General features: G+C 38.5%; 1 protein-coding gene and 1 long non-coding RNA gene across 2 annotated transcripts in view; one reads left to right on the top strand and one right to left on the bottom strand.

Annotated features, from left to right (window-relative positions):
* Window positions 1-12275, bottom strand: part of LOC307157335 (uncharacterized protein) — a 625157-nt gene that overhangs the window by 406860 nt on the left and 206022 nt on the right. The window lies entirely within an intron of this gene.
* LOC307157449 lies at window positions 10006-11212 on the top strand. Its single transcript, XR_013820985.1, has 4 exons — window positions 10006-10068; window positions 10633-10726; window positions 10853-10943; window positions 11033-11212. It is a non-coding gene; the product is annotated as an uncharacterized lncRNA (long non-coding RNA).

Genomic DNA, 12275 nt, shown 5'->3' with positions numbered 1-12275 from the left:
CCAACCAAAATCACGCACACACTGTTTAAAAGCAAAAAAAATGTATCCGACCCCATTTAAAAACAGTCTGTCGGTGCCATCTTTTGGACATTGATCATATTGCATTGGTTTTCATTTCTTGTCCTCAAACAGAGGACTAATCTGTTTATTGTTAAGTTACACATTCTACATTGACTAAAAAAGATGGTCTTTTAATGGTAGTATTATTTTATACAGAAATCAATCATTTATACAGGGTTCTTGCAGGTTTCAGTTAGTCAAATTTAAGACCTTTTTAAGACATTTTAAGACCATAAAGATTGAAATTTAAGATCTACACGACGCATTGCCAAAAAAATATTCAAATCAAAGAATTCATTTTATTTCAATGAATTCAGTAATTGAAAAAGCATTAATTTAATTTACAGATAAAGCAATCACATTAGTAACCTTCCAGACCCAACAACGCGTGTCAGAGAAAAGAACAGAATCAGATATAATTTTTTTTATAGAAAATTGTACTTTGCATATTATAGGCCTACTGTAAAAAACACATAATTAGTTGATTTTAGTTGATCATAGTTGATCATAACTAGAGATGAAATGACATGAACATTTCATTTAATTATTATAGTGCCAAAAATTATCACTGTTATCACAGAATCCTGTTCCAAAATACTACACAATGAAATCAATTCACCAAGTTTTATGTCGAAAAACAGCAAATAACAAATAAAATTAGCATCAATACGCACTAACATAAACATTAAAATAATACGATTAAAAATGATAGCCAGATTTTAAAAGTGTCTTGCAACATGTTATATTCTAACATGTACAAGTTCAAATAAAGTTGACAAAAAAGGTTTTTATAAAAAGATAAACCTCACATATTTCAGACTTTAATTTATCTTTTTTTGACTCATTCTTTTTATAAAAAATGATGTAGTGACATTTACAATACACTTCAGCTTATCTTTTATTATTAATAGTAAAATTCGGTCCGACGTTCCCGTCTGTCGTTGCTATGCAACCATGCACTGCGCTCTCCACAATGACAAAAAAGTTTTAGTGGCTAATGGATTTCCACCGCTGAAAAACGCTTGCTGTAGCTCTGTTACAAGATTTATTTATGGATTAGAGAAAAACACCCGTAGTGTTTGGGTGCACACGCATACTTCATGTCTTTTTTCATGTCGCTGCGCCTGGAAAAAAACAAGCGCGTCACGTCAATTATAAGCGTGCTTACCGCGCCTACATTTGAATGAACTTGAGCGCGAAAAAGACGCGATATGTGAACTGCCTCTTGGCGAGCGACTTCGATACTTTTTTGCTACTTTGTAATAACTTTCTGCGGCCAGCGTTTCCGGAGGATAAAATCTTTTTTAAGACCTGACTAAATTAAATTTTAGACCGCGGATGAAAATCTGGCTGTTTTTAAGACGTTTTAAGGCCTTAAATTTAAAGTTCAGAATTTAAGACTTTTTAAGACCCCGCGGGAACCCTGTTTATAATTCAGATGAGAATAAAGTTAGTGTTAATTAAAATTAAGGAAAACAAATATATGGATCTGAAATATAACAAATTAATTTTAAATTCATTCAGGAACAATTACCAAACATATATTAAGGTCTTTGTCTTTTTATTAATTTAATTAATAAACTAATTAACTATATAAAACTATTGTCAATGCACTACAAATAAACTGGTTTTATGCCTTTACTTTATTAATAAAACTTATTTAAAAAATACAAGGCTTAAGACATTGATTTTCTTTTGGTGGTACAGCCTGAGACATGCAAAATAAAAAAAAATTGCCTTCTACATTTTTGTTTTGCTTTTCCCTCCATTGTACCGAACTCGTACCGGACCGTGATGTCTGAATCGAGGTATGAACCAAACCGATACTTCTGTGTACCGTTCCACCCCTAGTACACACAAATACATACATTCACCCACATAAAAATTAAATCCCTCACAGATAACCATGTGTATAAAACCATGAGAAGGGCACACTTACAGTTGGTCTGGTGACCGGGCTTTCAGTGACTGTGCTGGTGGAAGATGCTCTCTTGGCTCTGCTGGTCACCCTGATCATTTTGGATGTTGCACTCTCTATCAGGCTCCAAAACGCCATCAGGTGCTTGTAAGATGGGAATCTGAAATATAGTATCCTCATCAGAAAGGGAAAACTGAGAAAATTGTAGTAACACATAGAAACGGACAATGGCAGACAAAGTACACAAATACTGTACATCAGTGAAAGTAAATCACTTAGGCTAATATTCACTGCTGTTGAAATTACACAGCCTAGCCTCTCATTCTGTTCAATGTTTTTTTTTAAATATTACTTCATTGTTTTCTATTTTTCAAGGTAAATGCAAAATGTTTCGACTGATGCTGTGTTGAGTTTGGTTATGATAACATTAATATTGTGCACAGAGGGTAGGGTGACCACCTGCTAATAAGCCCAAGGGGGGACAAGGGGTATGTTTCTGAGGGACAATGTGGGACACTGTCTGGCGCGGCGGTGCCCCACTGGCAGACTCACTGATAGTGGTTTACCCATTTCTAGCACATACCACCTTGCATAGTATTAATAATGCCCTATTCTCCTAAACGTGTAATTGTTGATGTATGCTCATGAATAGGCCAACCAATGTGTATTTTTTTTCTAAATAAAGACTCATAATATTTTGAACATTCAATGAATTGACAGATGTACTTCCACTTAAGATTTACTATTTAATTTTATTTATTTTAAAATAAATTTTAATAAATTAATAAATTATAATATAAATTTATAGGATTAACAGGAATTGTAGTTGCTCAACACCACAGGAACAGTTAAAAAAAAGTATTTAAAAAAAATACGATTGACCTCGTATTCCCCTCCATGTCCGATTGAGAAGGACGTTTTGCAAAGGTCACAAAAAGCCCTCTCGGTATCCCCCTCAACACCTTTCAGCCACAAATATTCATTTCCCCATTCTTGTTTCTTGTACTCACACCTTCTCTTTTTAATTGATGATGGCGTTGGCTCTCAGACAGTCTCTTTCTCGAATTTTTCGAATTGGAAAGCGCGCATCTGAAAGTTCCTTCCTTCCAAGTGTGTCTGGTTTACGCGTGCGTGCGCTGTCATGACAACAACGAAAAAGTTGACAACAACCTAGTCAGCAGTTCAACTGAGGGGTTTGTGTGGCAACAATAGCGTGCTGAAATGTCAAGTAATGTTCGTTTGTCTGCTTGGGGCTCGAGTATATAGAGCGACCAACTTTTTTTTGAGCAAGCATAGATTATGCGTGACACGGTCTCAATTTGCGTGACGCGTGAATTGGGCTTCAAACGCTGTGCGCGCACGCGCTACGCGGGACGGGTGGTCACCCTAACAGAGGGGTCAATAGCCCAAATATAATAGTGGCCATTGCAATGACAGACTAGGAGGATCCACTACCGATTGGCCAGAGCAAACAATAACAATTACGTAGTAATTCACATAATTAGCCTCCCCAAGAAAGTAGGTACTGGATTACATTAACTGTCCAACACTGAAAACAGAAAGTGGGATTGTACATCTTACCTGGTGTAAAATCTAATGTCCTCAGGTGACGAGGCAAATCGCTGAAGTCCAAAAGAACTGTTTAGATGGAGAGTTTGGACTTGTTCTCTCAAGGCCTCAATTTCTGCCTTCATCCTCTCGTACTCTTTCCTGTCAACACAAACGGTGGGTCGGGCTTCGTTCTCCATCGGGACGGCTTCCTCATCTGGGATGGCCTCATCCTCGATGTCCTCCAGCTCAGGCTCTGGACTCGAGGGTTTAGTACGCCGTTCCCAAACCCCGGCACGTCTTTTCACAGAGTAGTCGTTCCAGTGGAATAACGATGGCACTGCATTACGTGATAAAACCCATCTACCCTTAGCAGTCGTCCGGATTAAATGTTCTTCAAAGTGACGACTGCATACCTTTGTGTTTTGAGTGACTGTAAATTCTGCCCTCCGTATTCTGTGCAGCCACTTAGCACATAGGATAGCCTCCTGAGGAAACCGATGAAAACTTAATACACTGTTGTGTCTACTTGAAGCCGAGCAACTTGGCACACAGCAGTGATTCTTTGAGCCGGCCACAGTTTTCATCAGTTTAAATGTACCACGTACATCTAACAACCACGAACAACGCCAACGGCTCGCTTTGGTTGCTAGGATGTAAATAGAACGACTGGAAATGAATATGCCAACTTCTGGACAAACCGGAAGGTTGTTTCTTCGCCTGTGCATGTAGCCCATTAATGCCATGGTTCAACAAATAATGTAAAGGTTGAATAATAATTCACTTAGACTTTATAAGAAGCAATTGTGACTTTATTTCACACAATTCTGACTTTATATCTTGCAATTCTGACTTTATAACATGCAATTGCGACTTTATTTCACGCAATTCTGACTTTATATCTCGCAATTCTGACTTTATAACACGCAATTGCGACTTTATTTCACGCAATTCTGAGAAATAATGACAGAATTGCGAGATGTAAACTCGCAATTGTGAGATAAAAAGTCGCAATTATCTTTTAAAATGTTTTATTCTGTGGCGGAAACAAGCTTCCATACCTCCTGGCCTCTTCCTCCCTGACGCGTAGCTACCGTTACGGTAGGGCCGGCCCAGCTATCGGTAGGCGCCGGCGGTGCCGCGGTAGCCTACCTGAGAAAACGTTTTGGAAAAGACGGGCTATGGACCCAACCAACTCTATAGGAGGGGAGGGGAGGGGAGAACTCCCTCACATGGTACAACCTATGCAGAGGATGCGCGCTGTGGTGTCAGAATGCGGAACGTCCGAACGTGTGTAGCCTAATGTAACTAACGTGACAAATGTGAAAAAAAAAAAAAAATCCTCGCCCGGCCCACAAGTGAAGCCGCCCACCGGGAATTCTCCCGATTACCCACCCCGGGCCTGTTGACAGCCAACGCTAGGCGCCGCTAGATCGGGAAGCGCGGATTGAGTGAGAGCGAGTGGATCACGTGACATGACGCAAGCTCGGTCTCTGCCTCAATGTTGATAATTCAAGACAGCTTGAGAACTGACTGCGCATGCGCAAACCTACGTAAACTACGTTCTATGGACCAAAGAGGCACTGCTAACCTCTGCCTCAATGGCCATGGCCTTGAATTTCCTGCATGAAACAATGGTTTTAGGAGCAAACAATGGCAAAATGAGTATATTATATGTGTATTCCTGAAAATTTTTGTTACAAAAATTAATATTTGGAATAAAATAAATGCAATTAATAATGTGGTGAATTAATAAAGTTCTTGGAAATAATATATTTAATGTCAACAATTCCTTTGGTGAGGCACTGCCTACCATGCCTACCCTGACCGCACGTCCCTGATCCACAGGTGCAAGAGTCGCCTCATGACACCCAGGCAAACAAGATGCATGTAGTCTAATGGAAACCCACTGAACATGCCCAAAGATGTGGCAACCAGAGGTGAATATCCGAGATGATGCCCTTCATCAGCCATTTCTTTGAAGTCTCTGTCATTCCGGAGACTTCATTGTTATTGTTCACATATTCCCCCTCCTGCATACATTTCTCACACCCTGAGTAGCCTGTGTGTCCTTTAACATTCTTCAGAAAAGCTCTGGCTGGTGCATCACAGACCATTGAGCACATTTGGAGCCTCATGGTAATTCCTTGAAATGTAAATCCTTTCTCCAAGTCTTCACCAACAAAATCTTCCAGATACTCAATGAGTAATGGCTTTCTGGTACCACAGAAAAGCCCGATCACAAATGGCTGATGCTGGGGGAGGTTCCTGATGACTCCAAGAATGGGCCAGAACTGGGTGGAAGAACTTTTAAAAACTGGCAACCCATCCATACACCACTAGTCAATCTGGACTTATTTGCCTCCAAAGTGGTCTTAATTTACTTCAGGATTCCAAAGTAATGGTATGTCCAACCAGCCTTTTCTTGGACAACCACTAACTCTGACCATGAAGTCCTAAGTAGTGTTCTAGCATCAGCTGGCAATGATGGATGATGGTACTTTAGAAATTTCAATAAATTACTCAATGCACTATGTGTTATTTTCTTTCATGTGTTATATTTCATGTGATGCCCAGGATGCCAATCTACTTTCCATATGAGCTTCCTCTTCTTCAACAGAGCTACTTTTATCAGACTATAAAGAATCTAACTCATCAAGGAAAGATGATTCACAGTCCATAAAGTCCTCCTCATTGTTAACTGGATATTCATAATTGTCAACTGGTACATTTTCAGCCCTACAGCCTAAAGCAAAACCAGACTGAATTGACTCCAATTGTTGGTTAACTCTTTCTCTAGATTTTCGTTTCAAGGTCCAGTAGGAGGGTGTATTTGCAATAGTTTTCAATAGTTTGCTCACATCCAGATACAATCCGCACTTAGTATTTTACAGTGAAACATATTTGGGATAAAAAAATGGAAAAGGTTTTTTTTACTGTATATATGTTTTACACGTGCTGTGTGTTAAAATAATGATTGCCTTGACAAAATGGATGGATATTAAATTATATTAAATTGTCTATATGGCAGTATACAGTATGTGGTTGTTTTCCCCATGATATTGAAAATGATACTGAATATTTATATTTTTCAAGGTATCATATTGAAGTTAGAAATTCCAGTATCGTGACCACTAATTCAAGTACTTCGTCAAAAGTAAAATACTGTTTTTCTGAAAGTAGCTATTTTCTACTATGATTTGATTAAATATTTATTGGCAGGGTTGCCAGGTGCCAGCGAGGTTTTCCAGCCCAAAACCTCGTCAAAAACCGCCCAATTTTTTGTGTGGCTTGTTTCTCGTTTAAACACATTAAAATCATTAACAAGCTTTAAAATGACCCATTTTTCGACTTAGCCTATCCAATTTTAGAAACAATATTCAATCAAATGAACGCAAAAGTAGGCTACTGACCTCAATCAGACTATTCTACTAAACTATAAGCTTATGTTACGGAAAATAATGCGATCAACTTATCGATGAGTCTCTTTATTGTCAATAAAAGTCACTTGGAAAAAAAGCATTCAGTAACATAAAAACAGTGGATATATGGACATAAAAAATAACCCACTTTAACATTTCAGTTATTTCAAATGGCAACATAAAACATGCATATTAGGGCTTGGAGAAAAAAATATTTTTTTTAGTGATTTTTAAATCGATTTTTTTTATTACAGATATTAATTCAAATTAAATTGCTTTTTTTTTTTTTTTTTTTGCCCTTGCTTATAGATGAGGTTGAACGAAGTTATAGCCACTTTCGTTTCAACAGGATGAAATGTGTCGTTACAGAGCTGCACCATTCTTTAAAGTCTGTGATCTCGATTCAAACACTCACGCGTTCTTCTTCCATTTCGTCTGTCTATTAAACCTTTGACAAAATCATATCGCAACATTCAAATCTGTGTTGACGTGCGTGCGTCACTTTAAGGTAGTGGGAGGGAGTGTTGTGAGGTTAGGGGGCACATCAGCCAGAGTTGTAGTGTGTGTGTGTGTGTGTGTGTGTGTGTGTGTGTGTGTGTGCGTGTGTGAGTGAGTGAGACTGCTGCCTGCTGAACATTGGGTCGCAGGAATAAGGATCTGAAGTGCCGGTGTTTCGGGAACAAAAACCCGCCGAACTGATCCGAAACCAGCCCAACTTTTATCCACCCGCCGAAACCCATTTTTGCCCGCAAAATAGATTGCAAAACCGCCCAATCTGGCAACCCTGTTTATTGGTAATGTATTAAATATCACCACCTAAAAGTCACCTTAAATAAAATCCAACTTACGTTTGTATGACAAACTCTGTTTTTAAAGTTTATTCAACTATTTAACAAAAAAAGTTGAGATAAAAAATTTAATTCCAATATCATTTAATATTTTAAAGTAGGGAGAACTAACAACTTTTAGTTTGTTAACAGGATAGACCACACAGGATGATGAGCATGCGCAGTTCGATCATGCAGCGCTCATTTTTTCGACAGTGTAGTCACTTCTGTAAGTGTTGTTTTGTGTGTATTAATTTACGATAGATTATAAATGATATTTGTTGACAAAATGTGCTTCTGTATAACTGTGTATGTTATAGCTGCAAGTTGGTCAATTCCATTTCTCCCGCTTATCTTAATCACTTCAGTAAGTGTTGATATATTTATTTAATTTACAATATGCCAAAAAATAACATTATAAAGTTAAGCTCGTGTTTTCGACCCAATAAAGTATTTTCTTTCTTTTTTTGTGAGCAATTTTTTTTAATTTAGTTTCATACTAACAAACAGAAAATAGAATAAACAGGGCATATACATGGACAAAAAATACATTATACACACCCTCATTCCCTCACTCGCTCAACCCAAAAACTACGTACACACACCCGCCCACACAAGTACATACACAAACAATACAAACAAAACTAACATAATTCTACATTTATCGAATCCCCCCCTACCCTCCCTACTGAGTGACCTACCATGTCTCCCTCCCCCTCCCGGCAAGAGATTTAGGCTACGTTCACACTGCAGGCTGAAACGACCCAATTCCGATTTTTTTGCCCCTATGCGACCTGTATCTGATCTTTTCATGACAGTCTGAACGACACAGATCCGATCTTTTCAAATGCGACCCAGGCCACTTGGGTATGTGGTCCAAATCCGATACGTATCCGATCTTTTGAAATGCGACTTCAGTCTGAACGGCCAGGTCGCATGTATCCGACCCGCACGTCATTGATATGCGACAAACGTCATAATTCTGCGTTGAAGTAGTCGTCGGTTTGAAAACGGACTGCATATTCGTCGAGCTGAGGTAAATCTGCCGAATGGGTCGACCTCGACGAGCCCGTTAATAAAAAAAAAAAAAAAAAAGCCCACGGCCACCATCATGATTTATCCAATGTGAATAAGAGTAGACTAACGTTATGTTAACTTATTTGTGCTGATATTAGATAGGTCAGCGGCTGCTGTCTGGCTCTTGTGTAACGGTCGCTGCACGCGCTCGTGTGTTGTGTGTGTGTGTGTGTGTGAGTGAATCACAGTTAGTTGAAGTTTAGCTACTTCCGCAAACAACAAGTGACGTCGTTGACCGTTGAGTACTCTTCTGCGCATGCGGGTCACTTCTGGGTCATTTCACGTTCACACAGGAGATCACAAAAGGTCGCATTTAATTGAAAATGTGAACGGCCTTGCAAAAAAATCACATTTTTTAAAAAAATCGGAATTGAGCATTAAGCCCTGCAGTGTAAACGCAGCCTTAGTAACTTGAAGAGCTTCCGACCAAGAACTTATGGTCTTTTCCTTAGCACCGTGAGACCATGCCACAGAGAGCTCTAAAGTAAGAATATCTAACAGCAAGTTCCACCAATAATGTAGTGAAAGAGTATGTGTCACCGGGTGACGAAGGTGGAACTAAAAAGAATCAGCGCACGATTCCCTTGGGGAGCGCTTCCGGTGTGACACCAGGGGTGCGTTTCCCGAAAGCATCGTTGGCCAACTATGGTCGCAAGTTCATCGCAATGTCCATTGAACTCTATTGGTAACGACGGAACTTGCGACCATAGTTGGCCAACGATGCTTTCGGGAAACCCACCCCAGGCCGGTTCCGGTTTACTGTCATGGCCGACCGGGAAGATAAACTGTGGCTGCGTTCGAAACCGCATACTTCCCTACTATATAGTATGGTAAAAAGAGTAGGCGAGCGAAAAAGTATGTACGAGTCCTCGGTGTTCATAAAAGAGTAGGCGAGAATTACCTGGGTGACGTACTAATTATCGCGAGATTCGGACGTACGTATACTTATAGTGCGTTCGAATATGCCTACTTTCCTACTATATAGTAGGCAAAAACAGTATGTGAAGGAAGCAGTACGTTCGAAACATATCAGTATTCATAAAAGAGTAGGCGAGAAGTTCCCGGATGGCTTACTACTTCCGCCCAGATTTTTGAGTGCTCAACCATGGATACTTTTCTATCCCAAGAGGCCACGCGAGAGGAAACGTCATAAAAGAAGAAGAAAAAGATACGTCATACTCAAACATGGCTGAACAAATGGAGAGGTCTTTCAAATGTGAGTATTAGCCTACAAACCAAATCGCATGTGTTGATTACTGTACAGTAAACTGTTGAATTGTTGAAGGTGTAAAGACGCTATATAATATGGTTCATTTGTGATTTTGCTGTAAATTACATTTTATTATCTATAGCTATATTAGCTAACAGAGGAGCTCTAGTAAGGACACATACGTCTCCAAAGTGGATTTGCATACATTTTAAACTGTATACATCTAAATTACTAAATGTCTATTAAATATCTGGCAAGAAAATATTCTATAAGAATTGCAGATTACTACTACATCTAATAGATATGAAATAGACATCTGAGTGATGTATGTGTACTATTGTTTAGGAGAATTTTTTTTTTCATTAGACGAATGTTTAATACATTTAGATTAAGTAACTAAACATAAGTAATCTATTTCATTTGTCCATTAGTAGCCTACTGTTGAACAATTGTGGAACGTTTATGATGGATAAAAAGCTAGGTTACTTATCAGCAACAACCTCAACATGTAAATGTAGTATTGTACTCATAAATCACAGAGGTAATGTGAATCTTGTCTGGATGTTACAGGGACAGATGAACACACACGCAAACTTATCCGGTGGAGAGTGGCTCATGAAGCACTCTTCACCGGAAAGCGTAATGCTGCCATCAAAGGCTTTGAGTGAGTATACAGAAATGATTAAAAATCTATTTAATTGTTAATTTGTAGTATATTTCAGTTATTGTATTTTCAAACAGAGATATTGCAGCACTATTTTAAATCTTGATTTCTCTGCATTTGCTGCAGATCCTTTGTGGTGTAGCAGGACCTACATGGAAAGGCGACAGCGGCATTTGTAAAAAAAAAAAAAAGGGAAAACCTTAAACAGAAATACAAAGTAAGATCATTTTGTCACTTCTAATACTGAATTTAAATATTGTGATGTTAAAATGAATGCTTTTGTATCATGCTTGTGCATTTTTGCAGGATCTGAAATGTCCGCAGACAGGAAGGGGCACTGAGGATGGAGAGACCACAGCAGCATCCTGGAAGTGGTACACTGCCATGGATGAGGCAATTGGGGGCAGACCCTCCATCACTCCTCCTGCCCTCGTTGCCTCATGTGGGCAGGATGTTGCTGTGGCATCTTCGTCCTCAGTGAGCCCAGAGCCCTCAAGAGCCCGGAAAAGGCCTAATGACGTGATGGCATTATTTCGGGAGATAGGCCTATTTCACAAAATGGCGACCGAGACCGGAAGTAGGGTAGCGATACTTCCGGTCGCGCCGCCGCCCGCTACGATCGCTATTCATTCTCAAAATGGACTGTGAACAGCTTGTTTTCTCTGTCATTAATATATCTGACAAAAGTAAGAATAGCAGATGTTGTCCGTTTTGTTGATAGTTTTCAGGGAGCTGTGACAAGACCGAAATTGGACAAAGGTTACAAATTATTCTTGACGTTTACTTACATAAAAAAAAGTTCCATTCATTTAAATGGCATGACACTTGATGACTAAGCTCACACTTACTATAGCTAAACAAAACAAATAAATAAATTGAAATTATGTCTGATTGTGGGCTATGTTTGAAATCTAGTGGCTTTTGTTAAAATTTCATGTTATTAAGTGTTAGTTTGTCCCGGAGATTGCAGCAATCTTCCACTAGTGACTATTATGGCTCATTTTTCATGTTACCACCATGAATGAAAGAATTGTACATCTTTACAGTGAATTTGACCTAACGTTGGTAGTAGGTCTAATAATGAAATTAAGGCAAATAATAAAAAAATGGTTAGACTAAAAACATGAATGAAGTGAGTGATATTTCATGTTTTAAAACATCATGATGTTACAAAATCACATTTTACTGTCGGGTCCCCTTATGAAAAGAAAATATATTTCCCTATATATGAATGATCAATATATTAAATGGTTTAACAGTACATTTGAAAATATACAGAATAATATATTGTGTTAATATTACAATGTATTGAATAATACATAAAAAAATAATATATTTAAAAACGTATATTTACTAATATATCATAATGTATGTAATTTTATATTCAGTAATACACTTCATAATATATACAGGGATTAAAGTTCTCAGTCGCTACAAGAGTATATACGACGGATTTCCGTCAATATCAGGGTTCCCCCTGTCCTTATGTCTTAAATTCACTTTTCATAATTTTAATGCTGTAAATATTCTTACATTTCTCAAATAGTGT

The sequence above is a fragment of the Squalius cephalus genome (genome assembly GCF_949319135.1).
Source record: "Squalius cephalus genome assembly, chromosome: 4".
NCBI classification, from domain to species: Eukaryota; Metazoa; Chordata; class Actinopteri; order Cypriniformes; family Leuciscidae; genus Squalius; species Squalius cephalus.
Note: the sequence above shows the minus strand (reverse complement) of the source record. Positions and strands in the feature narration are given on the sequence as shown.